The 19,013-nt window shown below is 35.9% G+C and overlaps 1 protein-coding gene and 1 pseudogene across 1 annotated transcript in view; one reads left to right on the forward strand and one right to left on the reverse strand.

The window, feature by feature from the left end:
* IMPG1 (interphotoreceptor matrix proteoglycan 1) overlaps positions 1 to 19,013 on the forward strand; it is a 108,415-nt gene that overhangs the window by 60,715 nt on the left and 28,687 nt on the right. The gene's annotated exons all lie outside the window — the stretch shown is intronic.
* On the reverse strand, positions 7,137 to 7,849 carry LOC120594982 (60S ribosomal protein L36a-like; annotated as a pseudogene).

Genomic DNA, 19,013 nt, shown 5'->3' on the forward strand with positions numbered 1-19,013 from the left:
ACCCTTCCTATCTGTCTCCCTCTTTCTCTTTCTCCTTCTTTCTTTCTTTGAAAAATCAGTACAAGTCAGAGAATAAGGATTCTCTGATATGCATTAGAAAGACCTCACTTAAATGGTTGAAATTTTATATTGAGGTTAATTGAATTTTACATAGAGATAAGTTAACTGTTCAGTATATGTATTAGTCAGGGTTCTTTAGGAAAATAGAACCAATAGGGGTGTGTGTGTGTGTGGACAGAGAGAGAGAGAGAGAGAGAGAGATGAGACAGAGACAGAAACATAAATTTATTTCAAGAAATTGGCTTGCACTTGTCTCAGAGGCTGGCAAGTCCAAAATCTGCAGTGTAGGCCAGCAGGCTAGAGACTCAGGGAAGAAGTGTACTGACAGAATTTCCATTTCCTCTAGGGAGGTCGTTTTGTTTTTGTTTTTGTTTTTAATTAAGAAATTCAACTGATTGGATGAGGACCACCCACATTATAGAGTGTAATCTGTTTTACACAAAGTCTACTGATTTAAATGTTATCTAAAAAATACCTTCGCAGAAACATCTAGAATAATGTTTGACCAAATATCTGGGTGCTGTGGCCTGGCCAATTTGACACATAAAGTTAACCAACACAGTATGTCTCAAATGAGCTCAGCATAGTAGGTAAAAAAACTTTATACGTTAGATCAGCAGAGAAATATACAAAGACTACTTTATACGTTAGATCAGCAGAGAAATATACAAAGCCAGGACTAGAACAGACAGAATCAGGTCATAATTCAGTAATTCATCTGGTGCAAAAAGAAAGGTTGCCTGACAGAATGCCCTTCATCATAATGTAAAGGTGTATTTGTCATTACTGATAATAGGTAGTTAGTATTCGTGGAATTGGAAGGAGCCCACGGTAGAAGAGGGGGCAGAAAATGTAATGAGACTAGAAAGTTGTCCAGAAGAAAGCCATGAAAAGATAAGCGCAGGGGTGACATAAGCTAACTGGTCAAAGTGGAATCTAACGCATTCCAGTCACAACTGTTTATTACTTCTCACATGACTGAGATGTGGTGTGTTCATAGCTACAAGGATTTGTGCCTCATGTACCCTTATCTTGACCCACATGAGGTAACATCAGAATCCAAATAGGAAGACAAATGTTTCTGCCCCTCTTTTATCCATTTTTATGGACTATGAGGCCAGAGAGTAACCAGGAGCAGACAAGGCCACTTCCAAGACTATGGGGAAGAATGTCACCTTGGGTCCTCTTGTGAAGAACTGTGGTTTTACAATATGATCATCATTTTAATCAAAGAAACAACTCTTGCATTGTGAGAAAGTGATATCTTAACAATCGAAAATTAGAAATAGCAAATTTATAAATGGTTTGGGGACATGGATGGAAATTCCCATGAATAGTTCCCTTTAGTTTTTAAGTTTTAAGAAGGTAAAACTACATTTCTAAAGCCAGCAGTAGATGACAAGTTGCATGCAGTTGTCAGTTGATAGAAGGAGAGTCTATATAAGCAACTGAACAAACTTCTGTAATTGTCAGGCACTTCTGCTCGAAGTGACAGGTCACATCATCCAGTATTAAAAATGTAAATGTCAGAAAAATGGGATCTTCATCTTTAAGTAGGTCCTATTAATCTCAGGGAGAATTTAACATCTTTTGACCATTGAGTAAACCAAAAGATAAGTTAATTTTCAGGAGGGTTTTGCCTCTATTTTTCTTGCTTGGCAATAAATGAGATAGAAAAATAACAACTCACCATTGCTAGTTGGCAAGTTCTCTGTACTGTCAGGTTAAGTAAAATTGTTGCCAGAGCATATGTATTAGCTTCATGATATTTGGAATGTTGAAACAAGTGCTAATCCACAGAACTTTAATAAAATGCTTACTAAATATCACCCAAAGTCACCATTTACAAAATTTGCCAAACTTCATTTATAGAGATGGAACAAATTAAAGCATTTGAATTGAAGAGAGGTAAATGAATGTATCTATTTGTATTTATCTACTTGTTTGGTTTGTGGTTTGTTTTGAATGAGTGTATGTTTAGACGTCAAGAAAATTTCTCTCTTTAGATTCTCAGCCAAGACCTTCTTTCTGTAGGATGACAAATTTCCCATTGATTCTGGTCTTTACATGAGAGTATGCAATAATTTTAGTCATCAGATTTTTCAGTTACATATCTGCGATTCTTGAATAATCTTTCAGTATACTTCTTCAACTTTAAAAGCCAGAGTGACTCAGGAGTACAAAGCAATTTAAATGCCCCACTTTCTGTTTTAAGCATCTTTTGTGTGTTAAACTTAAGTAGAGGTACTTAGACATGATTTACAATATTCAAAAAACAGAGTAAGAAATATTACAGCTCGGGTAACTGGGTAGTGGAAAGGAGGAAGAAGGCCAGGAGAAGGAAAATGAGATAGAAAGACTACAATTAAAATAGCTAAAAGGGCCTTTTTAAAAAAAAAAAATCAGTTTCAAGTATACAGTACATTGGTTAGACATTTATATAGTTTATAAAACAATCCCCCTAATTGCTCTTTCTCTCCTCTGGTTCTCTACCTAGGCATTACATTAATGCTAACTGCATTCCCTATGTTATGCTCCTCATCCCCGTGACCACCTATCAACTATTAATTTGTACTTCTTTAACCCTTCACCCCTTTCTCCCAGCCTCCCAACCCCTCCTCTGTCCATCACCAAATTGTCCACTATATTTGTAAGTCTGTTTTTTGATTAGTTTGTTCTTTTTGTTCCTTAGATTCTGCATATAAGTGAAATCATATGGTATTTATCTTTCTCTGTCTGACTTATTTCACTCTGCATAATAACCTCTAGGTCCATCCATGTCATTGCAAATCGTAGGATTTCATTTTTTTAATGGCTGAGTAATTCCATTGTTTATATGAACCATAACTTCTTTATCGAATTGTCTGTTGATGGGCATATAGGTTGCTTCCATATCTTGACTATTATAAATTATGCTGCCATGAAAATTGGGATGCATAGATCTTTACGAATTATTGTTATGGTTTTCTTTGGATAAATACCCAGAAGTGCCATTGCTGGGTCAAAAGGTATATCCATTTTTAATTTTTTGAAAAACCTCCAGACTGTTTTCCATAGCGGCTGTACCATTTGCAATCTCACAAAAAATATATGAGGGTTCCCTTTTCTCTGCATCCTCACCAACACTTATTGTTCTTTGATTTATTGATGATAGCCATTGTGGTTTTAATTTGCATTTCTCTGATGATTAGTGACCTTGAGCATCTTTTCATATGTCTATGGGCTATCTGCATTTCCTCTTTGAAGTATCTGTTCAGGTCTTCTACCCATTTTTTAACTGGATTGTTTGTTTTTTTGTTGCTGAGTTGTATGAGTTTTTTATATATTTTTGGATATTAACCTCTTATCAGATATATCATTAGCGAATATCTTCTCCCAAGCAGTTGGTTGTCTTTTTGTTTTGTTGGTTTCCTTTGTTGTACATAAAAGGGCCTTTTAATTGTGGGAAATATTTGTTTTAATGATGGGATCTGGAGGACAGCAAAACAGAGGCTAAACAAGAATAGAGATCTTGGGAATAGTGGGAGGTGCTGGGCAAGAAGGGGGCATCGATTCTTGAAATGCGGGGGCTTCCTGAATGGGAAGCTGAAGCTGCAACTTGAGCATTTTCCTGGGAGAACCCATTTAAAAACTTAACGTTTGATCAAGGACCACAGGGTGGGAAGGAGCATCTATTAGCTCAGGAAAAGGAGAAGTGCAGAACTGTTTCAAGGAGGCAGATTTGTCTCTGAAGTTGGACAAAGCCACACTGCTACTATGCTGTGTACCTGTAATTTACTAACTTTCTTTTGAACTTTACTCATGATTCCCACATTGCTCTAAGGGGCTGAATATTTTTAATGACTCTGCAAGGAAATGAGAGTGAGAATACTTTTAGCAAGACTTTAATGTTGGACTAACATCCAGAAAGAAGACCCTCCCATCTTCTGGGCAATGATGAGAGGATGACTTATGGGAGGCAATTGCTGAGGGTCCAGATACATTTCACCCAGCTGAACCTTTTCACTTAACATCCCTTTCAATGAGGTTTTTTTCTTCTTAAACAAAGAAAAAGTTATGCATAATCAAAGAAAAACAGGAAAATAATACTACAACACCTAGGCCTTATCTCCCTTAATTAATATTCATTATGGAAAATGGAATCTGAAGCTTGGCATGAGTCATCTATGAGTGTCCCAAATCCCGGGCTAAAAAAAGAAAATGAAAAAATGACTTTAAAAAAACGTTCCTGAGATTTAATTCTATGTTAAAAGTCTAATTTCTGGAGCAGTTTAATCCATTGCAACATCATATACAAAAGATATAAAATTCTCCTGTTTTCTTGAGAATCGTCTGAGGTTTTCTTGGTTTGCAGGCTTGTTTTGTTTGTTTTGTTTTTGAGTTTGGAGACTTCACACACAAGCTAATGAATCTCTCAATTCATTTCTCCCTGAGAAGTCTCATTTTCTTTCCACATTGCTAATATTTTCTGCTTCCCCTTATGAAGTCCAGGCTGGGTGAGAGATCCAATTTGACAGTTTGTAGCAATATCCCTGGAATGATATCTTTCAGCCCTCAGTATTGGTATCTACTTTGCTTGAGAAGGATGAAGTTGTATTACATGTGTCATTCTCTTCTACTCTAAAGCCATTTTCCCAGTTTCAAATTCTCTTGGCAAACCCACGATCTACAATTTAGTATCTTTATGCAGATTCCTATCTAGATCTGTGACTACAGTGGCCTCACCACCAATTCAAAGCCAATTTGCTCAAGATTTGATGGACCTGTTATTTTTCCTCAGACTTTATCATAATAATTAGTAAGACTTCTAGTCTACACTGGGATATTTTTTTCTCAACTCCTTAGAATTCTCCTTTCATGAATTTGTGCACAAACTAGCCTGGCCCATACTCTTGCTTCTTCCTCCTCACCTAATCTCAGCACATCCTCTTTGCATTTGTAACATGTAGCATTGAAGCAGGGCCAGGTTTAGGGTCCAGTGAGTGAGGCACTAGCCATAGGCACAAAATTTAAGAAGAAGCAAAAAACTCAGGAATCAAGATCAAATTTAAATGCAAAATTTCAAAACCAAATCAAAAGTAATACAAAAAACTCATGATGAACAAAAATCAAAATTTTAGGGGTCAAATATATGTGTGGAAGGACACCAGACTTCGAGTGATGAGCATACAATAGAGTATACAGAGGTCATATTATAAAGTTGTACACCTGTAATTTATATAATGTTTTTAAGCAATATTATCCCAATAAATTTAATTTTAAGAACAGCATCACCGCAAAAAAAAGGAAAAATGGGTTGCCAATTAAAGAAATTAAATGAAGATTAGCTGTTGTTTGTTTTATAAGCTAGCATTATCATGTGTCAAGAACAATCGTGTCTAGTCTGCCCACAGCTCCTGGCCTGTGTGGCCCTTCAGGAAGGCTTATGAGGGTTGACATGGTGCAAACTATTTGGACAACATGGGGTTTCACATATAGTTATATTTTGGGTCGTAGTGCTTTTATTAACCTTTTCTATTTGGTTCACAATACAGGAGGATATTTTGTTAAATATATACAGGGGCACACATTTTTCCTTGTACCTCGGGATCCAATAGGTACAGCACAAACAGAACTAAGTCTGGCTATAACCTTGGTCTATAAGCAGAACTGCTCTCAGAGCTTTGTCCAGCAGCCTGGTGCCAGATAATGGAGTAGGGCTGAAACAGTCCAGATAATAACACAAACATTATAGACAGGTGTATTTATAATGATGACAAAATGATTTGTTGTAAATCACTCAAACATTATTTTGAATGAGAAGTGTATTAATTTTTCCATGCATTCATTGAAATATAAATCCCTTTTAGCAGGGTTCAGCTTTCTATTTTCTCTTCTCTAATGACTTAGCCAGTCTACTGAAAATTATAGTCTCTGATCTGGTCCCACCTGGAAAATACTGGCTGCCTGTGCACATCCCATCAATTGGCCAGGCAGTTCTCCAGCTCCCTGACTCCTCGTCCATCCAAGCACTGCGTCTTGGGCCCAGAGATTAGGAAGAGCAGGCACTGCCACTGCCCCTAGCCTAGACAGACAAAAGAAAGAGGAGGAGGTGTTACCAGAATCCAGGGGCAGCCTCACCTGAGGGAAGCTGGAACTCTGGAGCACCTATCCAGAAGAAATAGGAGACACAGAGAAGAGAGAGTTATTGCCAGAACAGCAACTTGAGGCACAAAGGGAAGTGGGGAAATAGCCCCTAATTTTTCCTACTCTTGCCCACCAATGCTCACTTTGGCCAAACCTAGCCCAAAACCAGACGGTACAGAGTCCTTTGAAATGCAATCTACGGGGATCAGAACCTCACCCCCACCTCCCTAAAACAGAGCAGAAGGAAGGGCAAGGATGACTGAGGGAAACCAAGCCCAGGATCAGCTCAGAGCCCAGTTCATAAGGGATTCCATCATCAAGGAGCAATATGGTGTTTGTAGTGACATCATGAAACATTGCTAAGCCAGCATCAACCAACAGTTCTCGCTACCCAACCACTTCATTCCCAGGATTGTGAGGGCCACGAACGCACAGGTCATGGACTTCAAAATTATCTCCTTATTGTTTGCACTTAATTAAAAGCAGGAGGCTCTCTACCCATGTATTAAGTAATTTTATAGTTGCTATTGTTGCCTGTTTTTCTAGGAAAATATTTCCTTGAGTACCCTTATCTATCAGTTTCAATAAAGTAATAAACAGCATAATCACCCAGGAGACTTCCCATTTAGTGCTGACATCGTCTTGATGTAGTTATCCATTTTAGCTGCCCTTGCTTGAACTGAAGGAATCTCACTCTATCTTTTCACAGGAACTCTTATCATCGTTTTGTTTTCCTCTGCCCCAGGGAGACTCTCTAGATGAATGGATTGATAAATGGATTGGAGGGATGGGTAATAGAAGATGGATGGATGTTAATAGTAATGATGGTGTCCCCGGATTTTAAATATTGGGATGTTCCCAGCCTTTCTTTTGGTGGCAGTGGGAATCATAAAGTGGGCAATGCAGGGTCATAGATGCAAAATGTGAACCTCGTCAATGTAACACTTTATCTTCTCACCATGCTTAAAATGTTAAATTAAAATAAAAGGTAACAATGATTCGGACATTCTTCACTGCAGGAAAGGAGAGTTGAATACATTTTCTTTATCCAGATAGTAAATAATAAACTGTTGCCTGAATTTTTCAGACTTTTTCTTTTTTTTCTTTTTTTTCCCCAAGCATAAATTTTCCCCAAAGGGGAATTTTATTAATGACACTACTTTATTTCTTTCCCAAAAGACCAACTCCAACCACATGAGGTGAATATAGCCTCAAGATTTTATAGTCTTCATAATAAAACACAATATGAAGCTTAGAACTGGATCACTTGGCCCTTCCTCTTCTTATCTCCTCCAGGTTCAAAATGCTTGCATCTCTTAATAGCCAGCATTCTCTTAGATCTGCAGTGGGGCTCAACGCATTCAAGCCTCAGGACAATCTTCTTTGTAGTTTTAGACTTTTTGCAGAAAAGCAGCTTAGTCTGCTCACCGTAACCACTCTACTTCTTGTCATAATGCCACTTTCCCCATGCATACAAAGCGTCTTTGATCTTCTTGTACTGTGCCATTTTGTGAGGTTGGTGCTTGCCACACTTCTTATAGAAAGTCTGGCAGGTTTTAGGACCGTTCACCATGTTTGCGAGAGTGCTATCACCTTGGAAAGCCAGATTTTTTTCTTAATGTTCACATCCCTTATGCATTCAGCCTTTGCAGGATAGTACAAATCCTCCCACCCCCACCTACAATGTCCTATGGGGTTGAATTTTTTTATGACTCAATGTTTATATATGATTAGGCTATGATTTATTCAAATATAGTTCATTATTCTTAATAAATCTTGCAAATTTTTCAAAATCTTGTGTAAAATGAAAGCAGATGAAATATCAATTGTCAATACCAAGGGCATGAAATTAGCCAGACATCTAATGCACTAAAGGCAGTTCAGATGTTTTTTGAAATCACTTTGGGATGAGTAATGCTTAGAAATTTAAGTTTGAAATAGCTCCAACTGTAACTATTAAAGTAACCCCCTGCTCCCCGCAAAGCGTATCCCTCTAAACTACCTTTAACAGTTTAGAACCAGTCTATTGCATTCTTCCCTTCTTTGCATATAATGATTCCTTCTAGCTGATAGAATATGATGTACTCTATGAATATCCTCAAAATATATACTTACAGAACCAACTTTTAGAAAGCATTGAAGCAGGAAGTGATTGTTTTAAGTGGCTGAAATACAAATATCTCCTGCAACCATTACTTGGCAGAAACCACTAAAAACTATCATACTAGTTCTCTTCCTAAAGGGGATTTATATTCCATTAAGAAGCAAAGAAAGATGTTAACCAGCTTGAATTGACAACATCCTGGAAATTTAAATATGCTTTTTAACATGTATTTGCTTTTTCAACAAGTTCTATAGATATAGCAGAAAATGTCAGATTTTTTTCCAAAATGACATTCATTGATATAAAAAGCATTTTAAATGTCAAATGGAAGAACGTTTCAAAAAGAACTTCGATGTGATTACGCTAAAGATTTCTTACTCCTGAGTTCAAAGCTACTGCCTAAAGTTGAATTTCTTTGCCTTTAATTAAATTAATTTTAAAGAGAGCTTCCTTTCATGGACTTCACGGATTTGGTATTAAACATAAATGTTCACATAGCTCTTCTCAACCCAAGTCTTTACCAGCAAAATATAATAAACAGGCACCTGTGGATGAAGTAGGAACTATAAGGATTGAGGGCAGGAGAACAATGTTGTGTTACATCCTCTTCAGGGGCAGATCTAGGCTGAGCTGTATCACTGGGCTATAATCACTGTATATCTTTCCATAGTGAATTGTGGAACCTTTCTTCTACCAGTGTTCTCAAACTTTTCCGTGAATCAGAATCCCTGGAGGCTCTGTTAAAATACAGATTGCTGGGCTCTTCTCCCAGAGTTTCTGATTCAGTAGTTCTAGGTGGGACAAATCTGCGCTTCTAACCAACTCCCAGGGGACCCTAATGCTGTCGGGGACTTTGGGCATACTTAGAAAACCACGGCTCCACAATAATAGATGTAACTATAACTTATATTGGGGCTTTAACATTTTCTTGAAATTCTTGTGAAGATTTAGTTAATATATACAATTCTTAGAACTATGCCTGGTATGTAGCCTGGTATGTACCAGGTAATCAAAAAATGAGTGCTGTTATAATGACCTAGTAAAATGCCTGTCACAAATCTATATGCATTTAATATTTGTTGAATGAATGACTGAGTAAAGTAAAAGCAGAATGGAATTAAATAGTAAAATATTCCAGGTTTAATGCTTTTTTACTCTTCTTCCATGCTTTCTTTAATATACAGAAAGTTTAATTTTAGAAATAAGCAAGACAATTCTATACAAAAGTGATATTGGATTAAATGAAAATTTTCTCTTCTCTGGGTTTGCTGCTCCAGCCCTTGACTTTGAGCGAACACATCTTCAAAACAACAATGAAACCACCTCTAGCAATTGATTTAAAATATCATTTTATACTGGCACATAGTAGGTGCTTAATAACTGTCTGAGGACTGATTGATTTAGGGACCAAATGAGTGAAGAATGCATATTTACATATAATTTGGTAAACTTAGAGCTTAGAGCAATGTGTAAAATAAAATGTACCAGAAAATTAAGGACACAATTTTATTTAGACACAATAGAGAATATATTCATTAATGAGGAATGTCTCAAAGAAAATAAGTGGACAAGGGTTTTATAAAAGCAGGTAAACAAGGAAGTCATCTGTGAGTTTTACAGGAGTGGTGAGGGAGTGGACAGTGAGTGAAGGGCAATTCTTTGCAGTTAGCTCCTTCCCAGAATAAAAATGCGTAGGGAGAGTTCAGAAAGCAAAAGGGTTGGGGTGAGTGGGGGTTTCTTAACTATAGCTATTTTCTGGTAAAGCTCAGATAAAGACCAACATTGTCAGCAGTAATTCACAAAGGGGTGATAATAGCATTGTAGGATGTGTCTTGCAAATTTGGAAGGGAGGAGACCTTTTAGTTGTTACAACAATGAGAGGGCATTGCTAATATTTAGTGGGAAGAGAAATTCTCTAATATGCACAACAAAAGATTCATCTGCTTCCAGCAAGACTTGTAGTTCTTGCCAATCATGTATATGAGAAAAAATAACTGTAAATTTCTAGACCTTAACTCCTATTAAAGTAAAACTTTATTAAAAGGTAAAATTATTACTCTCATACAATTTTTAAACGTGTCAAAGATTGTATTTAACAAATTAACTGAAGAAAACAGATGTTATGACCAGTTCAAAGGAAAATTCAAACATCAGCAATTAGAAATGAGGAAATAATGCAAAACTGGCCGATATCCACAGGGAAATAATCAATTATATTCCACCTGATGAAAATTCTTTGCTTTTTAATAGACTAGAATAATTTGGATTACTGATGACAGAGACAATAAAATGCACAGGCCCCTATAAATCAACCTGGAAAATTCACTACATAAGAGGCTTAAGTGTTTCATATTTCTTTTCCTGATACTTCTTTTTTCACATAAGCATTATTTGCAAAGTATATTTTGCAAAATTTTGTTTCTCCCGAATTTTCTAGGAATACAAATAATGTGTAAATTAAGGGGAGATTATGTTTTGCTTTGTTTGAAGTTTACTAAGTGTTAACCACCATTTCAGAAAATTAATACTCTTTGACAGTGATGATCATGGTATTTATGTTGCCAATACAACAGCTGAATCAGTCTGCCTTTGTAGCTGTGGAAGCCACAGTGATATTTATAGATATTTATATATAAGTAAAAGTATCTAACTGTTATATAACATCTTATGGTGTTGTAATGCCTTTTGAAATACATATTATGCTATTATAATTTTTTTCCTTTTCTTTCTCCTTTATGTTACAGTTTGAACAAAGCATTGACCTTTTCGAAAGTGTTTATTAGCTTGGTTATATTCTTGATTAAGTTCATCTCAGGATCATATAAAGGGCATTACAAAATATTTGTTAGACAAAAGGGGTACTTAGTTGATTAGGTTGAGAACACCTGGCATGGAGGTTGCCAATTGCAAACTAGATTAGGTAAATGTAATTCAGATTGGCAAAACCACATTAGAAACCATGTTCCTGAACTTATAATCTATGTCCATGTCTCAGTCCCTCTTTCTCTTACTCTTCTTCTTGTTGCCATAAATACAAACACATATTCTGTTCTACAAGCTTCCCTGTAACTAGATTGGCATTCAATGTCCTTATTGCAGATCAGAATACTAATATAACTTTTCTGCATATTTTATGTAATTTATAATATATTCACATAAAATAAGAGAGATGTGTTTTAAAATAACTACCCTAAATTAAAAACCAGATATTCTAATAAAAGTCAGAGTCAGAGACTGGTGGACCTAAAATCCTACAATGCCAGGTGTTTAAAGGTTTCTGTGTATGTCAGTTATCTATTGCTGCATATAAAATGACTCCACAACTTAATGGCTAAAAGAAATAACAAACATTTATTATCTCTCCCAGTTTCTGTAGGTTAGAAATCTAGGAATAACTTACCTGGGTGGTTCAGGCTCAGAGGCTCTCATGAGGTTGCAGTCAAGATGTCAACCAAGGCTATAGTCCTTGACAGGGAGGAGTTGATGGACTTGGTGACTTACTCACATATCTGGCAAACTGGCTACAAGAAATTCTCAGTTCTTCCACAAGGCTGCTTGAGTGTCCTCACAACATGGCAGCTGATTCCCTTCAGAACAATTGATTCAAGAGAGCAAGGTAGAAGAAGTAATATCTTTTATGATCTAGTCTCAAATCATACATCATCACTTCCAGAGCATTCTATAGAGGTCAGCCCTATGAAATGTGGGAGAGGACTACACAGAAATATGAATAACAGGAAGTAAGGATTATCTGTGACCATATTGTAAGCTATCATACCATATAATGTTTTGTGTGCTTTCTACAGTCCCAATTTCACTTGTTATGTAATCTTCTTAATCTTTGTTACTTCCACAGATACATATAAAAATATTAATAAAGAGAAAAATATATTGATTATTTCACTTTGTAAGTCGAAGCTGGAAAAACACAACCTTTTCAATTATCTTGGAATAAATAATTCAGAAGTAATTCCGAATTGAACTGTGGTCATGCTATTAAAAGCTAAAACATCACTGCATGTCAAATCCATGTCACAATAACTTCCTCTGTCCCAAAAGTTCCATTTCTTCAGAGAAGGCAGTAACAAATTTTATTAAGGCTGCCAACGAACCAGGGAAAGACGTAGATGGGCTCTTTTTCCAACTGTATACTCACGATTTCCTTACATAGGGCTGGTTCTGAATTGAATGCTGTTACAGAATGTTACACACAATGAAGAGAAAGTAATTAGAGTGATATGGCTCTGAGCTCTGTGTTTTTATATTACACGAGGCAGGGTTTAAGTCTAATAAGACTTTATAAATTCAGTATTTTTTTTTTTAGTGAAGGAAATATATAATATACTAGACTAGAAAAAAATGTGCCTTTGATTTATGATTTGAGAAGAGAAATGCCTCATGTATGAATACATAGACATGCATATTTCATTCCACAGATGACCACTGGTTGAAAAAACATTCATCTTTGTAGCCTTGAGCTATGCCTCTGAATTACCCACTTTATTCACTTAAGAAGACATAATTAGACAGATACTTCAAAGACTCCAATAATTCACATCAAGTAGCAAGTACAGAATGTATAATCAGTTTGAAACTTATAAAATGGCTTAAAGGAAATGGAGAGTTTTAAAATATCCCTGTACAGTACCTAGAACATAACAGGTGCCAAATAAATATCAGTTTCCTCTCACACCATCCTCAATTCAGCCTCTCAAGATTCTAAGACTAGATTTTGAGGCTATAACCTCATTGAAACATCTAAGTAAAATAGTAAAAAAGTACAGCGAAGTCCTTTAGGTTAGGAATTAAGTTTCTTACCAGTTTCAGGTTTAATTCAGATGTTATTTTAATGTTAGTAATAATAATTTTGGTAGTAAGTTATTTTTGCTTCTGTGGTAGCTCTGCTCAAGACTTTTACTTAATATGTAGATACATTTGAAATTTTCTATCACCAAGGAGCTATTTTTATCTGAAATTTACAAAAATCTAAAAATAACAGCTATAAGAAAAACTTCTTAAAATGTATATTTATGTAAATGTATATTCATGTAATGTGTATTCATGTATTTCATGGAGCAGAAGAGATAACATTGAAGATTTCAGCAACCTCAAACTTCACCCCCCTCCAAAAAAAGTGTATTTATGTTGAGTGACTAAACAGTAAGCTTTTTAAAAATAGTAGTTACCACTATTTTTAATGATATATACTCATTATTCAAAATGTTAAAGAATGGATAAAATTACCAAAAAAAAAAGGAAAATAAAATATTGTTCTTAAAATTTTGCTACTTAGAAAAAACTAAATGATATATATCATTTTAGATATCTCTCAATACAGTTTAAAAGATAGGCTAGAGAAAAATACTTTTACAAACATAGAATTTTTCTGTAATGCCATTCTAATTAAATGAACGACATTTAATTTAATTTTATTTTTAACAGAAGAAGAAGAAACTTAAATGACACTCAAGAAATTAATGATTTTCAGATAAATATTTCTTTATATCATGAGATACTCATTCTTATAAGATCCCTAAAGGCTAAGAAGAAAGATTACCTAAAATATTAATGTGGATTCATTATCATTTATGATAACACTATACTCATTAATGTTAGGCAGCATTTTTGATGTATTGTTATACAAGATATAATCATCAGAACACTCATAATCCAAACATCTTTGCTCTCCACACCTCAAGTTTTGGTAATTAGGCGGGTATTTTACCATTGTCAAGGTTTATAAATTTAAAATTAGTTCTACGACATGACCTCTTTGGCTTCTTGGACAGATTTCCATTTTAAAATGGATTTAGGGCTCACTTTCAAACCTTCTACCACAGTTTCTGCATTGCGGAGTCCTCTGTTTTGATTTATCTTTTAGTTGGCCGGAATGTATCATTAGATAATTGTTTCAAGAAGGCTCATGGATTCCAAACCTCCTGAGGGCTTGGCTACTAAAAGGAAAACGATTTCTCTATTCACAACACTTCCAATATCAGATTTGTAGGGGTTTTTCCCACACCAACCAATTCTCTAGACACCAACTGGGTGTCCTACAATTCAGTTATGACTCTACCTGGAGTTGGTGCAGACCTCAAAGGTACAGAGCTCAGTCAGCTCCACAAGACTGCCCTTCTCTTCAGATGTATTGAAAGTCCCAGGCTATCACTTGTACTTCTGATCAGCCAACTATAAATTGGGAGGTTCCCAACTTTTATGGCTGCCACCTAAGGGACTGGCTCCAAATCACTCAGTCAGCCGAGAGCAAGTGGGACTCAGCATTTGCAAGTCCTCTGGAATCACAGAAAACAGAGGCAGTTTTAAATGGGCATGCAAGCACTTCCCATAGCTATCCCCCCAGGCTCAGCACAGAGGGAGCAAGGGAAAACACACAGCTCCCAGCTTCTCCCTGAAATGGGTTTGACTGCATACTTTCCCAGCTATTGCCCCAAGGGTCAGAAAATTAGGAGATCTGTGTCAGGAACTGAAGCCAGAGATCAGAAATATGTTTCTTGTTATATCGGAGCTACTAATACCTATAACTTTCAAATGTGAAGGATAACTTGACTTTTGGAGTTTCTTACTCTGCCATTTTTATTGATGCCACTCTCTACTGTTTCTTAGAACTGCATTTGAGTATCAATTGTCTCAAAATAAAAAGTGTTCTGACAAATACAGCATTTTGCTGTCTCACACCTCTTCATTGTATAGTCTCGCTTAACCAGAAGTAGTTCTTTTTAACCCCGGGAGCTATTTCTTCTGGCATTTGCTTTTTGCATGTTTCTAAATAAAATATGTATTTTTGAGTCATCAGTCTTATATATTATTTACTGACTTCCTAATATTGTAAATACAGATTTAAGTTTCTTACAGTAATATTCCCTCTTAATATCATAATAACTATTATTAAATCAATATTCGGTGTTTATATATTCACAGCTGACCTATTTGCTCTAACTATATTCCCTTTCTGTTTGCCTGGAGTTAATGTTTTCTTTGATCTTTTTTAATTTGCATAGTTTTGTTTGTATTTATTACCAATTCTTCCCAAATTTTCCATTAAAATTTCTGGTGTAATTTTCCACATCAGGTAACTTATCACTTCCCATTTTCAGAGACTTCATTCTCTTTTTCTCTGGACTACTACTCTCCAGGCCTTTTGGACAGCTGTCCCCTGGAACTTTCCTTTGCATTCATCCTTAGAATTTCCTTTGCCTTTCTCCTGAATTGCATTCCCTGATCCCTAGAACTTCAGGCCTTCTCTCTCTGGGCTTACTTTCTTGTTTTGTGGAGCACATCCTTTGGCAGTTTTGTTGAGTTAAAAATTTGTTATAATGGCACAGGGCTTGGTGATACAAGTATTCCATATACCCATCTCTTGAGACTAATTTAATCTTAACTGGTTGCCTTTTGACCTGGGTTACCTATCTTCCTAAGACATCCCTTTACCCTCTTCTTGGCAATTTCTCTAACTTATTTCCAGTATCCCATTTCTTCCTATTTCTTAGTTTACCCCATTATTTTAGGTAAACACATTCTAAGAAAAGGTGCCTGAAAGGAATTATTTGGAACTTTCTGTGTTTGAAAATATCTTTAATCACTCCCACATTTGATTGATGGTATAGAACTCCATTATAGCCATGCTGCTCTCCCAGCTAGCTGTTCCTGGAACATGAAACACATTCTTCTTTAGTTATTTCATTTGTATTTGCAGCATTGCCAAACTCTCTCACCTCCTTCAGGCCCTGCTCAAATACTATACTTAGGGACCACCCTAAATAAAATTTCAAACTCAGCATTCCCAGCTACTTTCCTGCTTCATTTTACTTCCATAGCACTTATCACCATCTGGTACATTATGTATTTCTCTTTGTTTATTTTATTTTCTGTCTTCTTCTACTAGATGGTAAACTCCTTGGACCCAGAAACTTTTATCTGTTTTTTTCACTGATTTATCCCAACACTTGGAACAGTGCCTGGCACGTGGTAGGCTATCAATACCTATTTGTTGAATAAATGAATAATAAACACCTACGTTTTATCTCTATAATATGCCAAAAAAGAAGATAATACCTTTCTTGTCATGATAAATCAGAATGGATTTGTTTGATATAGAAATAAGAACTTGCTGATTGTGTCACTTGAAGATCTAAGTGAGATTGTGGAATCTTTTTAGATTTCTAAATATGAAATAGGCGACCACTTGATGTTTATGATTTAGTGTGTATATGTACATAGGTGACTCTTTCTAGCAGCATTTAAAATAGCCTTTCTCTGTACTTGTCCCTCACGTCTTGCTCATTTTTCTACTTGGCCTTCCTCTGGTTACTAGTGGGGCTTCTGGCTGCTCCCACTGAGCCCATCTTTACCCATTACTGGCTTATCTCATTGTGGGCTTCAGCTGGACTTGAGTTCACTTACTTTGGTTTGGACCATTTCATCTGTGGCCTTTGCTTTTTGACAGGTCTCTTGCCCAGAAAGTGACCAAAATAGGCTTTTACTCCACACCCAGCAGCTGGGTTTCTAACCAGTATCCCCACTATGCACGTATACATATAAACCTCACTCCCTCATGGGAACCCCACACACACTCAAACGCAATAGCTAAAAAGTCAAATTATTCTGAGTCCAATTATTCTAAGTCCATTTATTTTGCATATCTCATGATAAAATAGATGGTCTTGGCTTTAAGTGTTTGACTTCTCCATTACAGTGTAAAAAACTTTATGTTCAAATGAAGTGTGTCACTGCCATGTCAATTTCTACATAAGAATCTGATGAAAATTTAATTATTTAAAATATATTTATAAGTAGCCGTAAGATTTGGATGATATTTTTATTTCAAAGAAAATGACTGTGGCCTTAGTAGTTTCACTATCAAGCCAAGAGAGAATAGAAATAATCTTTTAAATCACATTTAAATGATTTATTTAAATATGATCTGCTGCTAGATTCAGCAAACAAAAATACAAGATAACCAGTTAACTTTGAATTTCAGATAAAAAATAATTTTTTAATACAGGTATGTTCCAATGAGAATCCTGTATTTTATCTAGCCAACTGTTTTTATCAGTGAAATAACTTGGATAGATTTGTTGTGAATGTAAATGATTAATGTTAAGATGCCACAAAGGGAAAGAGTTAGAAATTCATTTTTATTGGTTGATAACCTAATACAACAGACTATTTCAATCTAGCTAAAGTCTATATAGTGATAAAGGTGTAAGTAATGAGATGCTGGCCCAGGAGTAGATCAAAAACATCTGTCACTGTGCTTCTTCCCTGACCCTTATCATCTGGAGGAGCACAGAGGACACATCATAGAAACAGATTCATATGTAGTTTCCCATGACACAAAGCAGTCAAATCCAGTCACTGATAGCACTTGAAATCTGTCTTAGCTCAGGCTGCTATAACAAAACACCATAGACTAGGTACCTTAAACAACAGAAATTTACTTCTCACAGTTCTGGATGCTGGGAAATCCAAGATCAAGCTGCCAGATGATTTGGTTCCTGGTGAGGTCTCTCTTTCTGGTTTGCAGATAGATGTCTTCTTGGCTGTCTCCTCAGCTGGCAGAGAGAGAGAGACAGACAGACAAACAGAGACAGAGACAGAGAGAGAGACCATCTCTCTCACGTCTCTTCCACCCTCATGAGCTAATTACCTCCTAAAGACTCTACCACCAAACACAGTTACATTGGAGATTAGAAGTTTAACATACGAATTTAGGGAAGATACAAACATTCAGTCTGTGCAATGGAGATTTGAATAAAACTACAAGTGTATATATATCCAGAGAGATCTTGGATGTTAGGAAACATCATTTCTGACAGTTAAATGAATTATGGGTAGATATACCTAGGCACTCACCCCAGGTGAAAGAAAAGAGGGTGCTTTTCTAAAATTTGGGTACAATTCACCGAAGGGTAAGTTTTATTTTAAGAAACTAATAAAACTAATATGATTCCACATTTCAGAGCTGTTTATCACTTGGAATTTCAGTTTGGGTGATTGCACTCTCGTAAATTAGCTGACTGAGAGTCCAAAGATTATATCTACATCCAGACAGTTCATTCATCATCCGTAGCATTTAGATTTCAGTACAGCGTTCCCACATATTTGACAAAATGCCACTGAAGTAATCACAGAAAGCTCCCTGTTTTGCTTTACGTAATGCCCTAAATATTATCAGTGGCTCTGAATTTAGGTTTATTGGAATATTTTAATAACCCACCAATCTCTGTATCCGATAGTTTTGTATAACCACTTTCTTCATTCATAAATACTTACTGATTTTAATTTTGTACCAAAATGGGAATGGACTTCAACAGTTCAATGTGTACTTACCCAAGAAAGTAATGCATGTGGCGGAAAATAGCAAGATATAATCCTGTAAAAGTGACAAAACCTTTAAATATTATCAAATATTAGCAAGTTGTATAATCAATATAAAGTTCAAATTATATGTGTAATGCACACCTTTACTCTCTCAATACTATTCTGCAAATTGGCAAGTTATTCAGTTAGATTATCCAGTCTTGGAAAGGTATAATTTATATTTTAATTGGTAAAACTAACAAAATATGATAAATGGGATTACACACACACACACACACAAAATCTAGTTTCACAAAGTTGTAGGCTCACGTGATTGGAAGGTGAATAAAATTTCTGGGCAAAAACCGCACAGCTAATTGTCTGGGAGTTCTAGGTGGGGCTG

This window comes from Pteropus medius, unplaced genomic scaffold (genome assembly GCF_902729225.1).
Source record: "Pteropus medius unplaced genomic scaffold, Ma_sr-lr_union100, whole genome shotgun sequence".
In the NCBI taxonomy this organism is placed as follows: Eukaryota; Metazoa; Chordata; class Mammalia; order Chiroptera; family Pteropodidae; genus Pteropus; species Pteropus medius.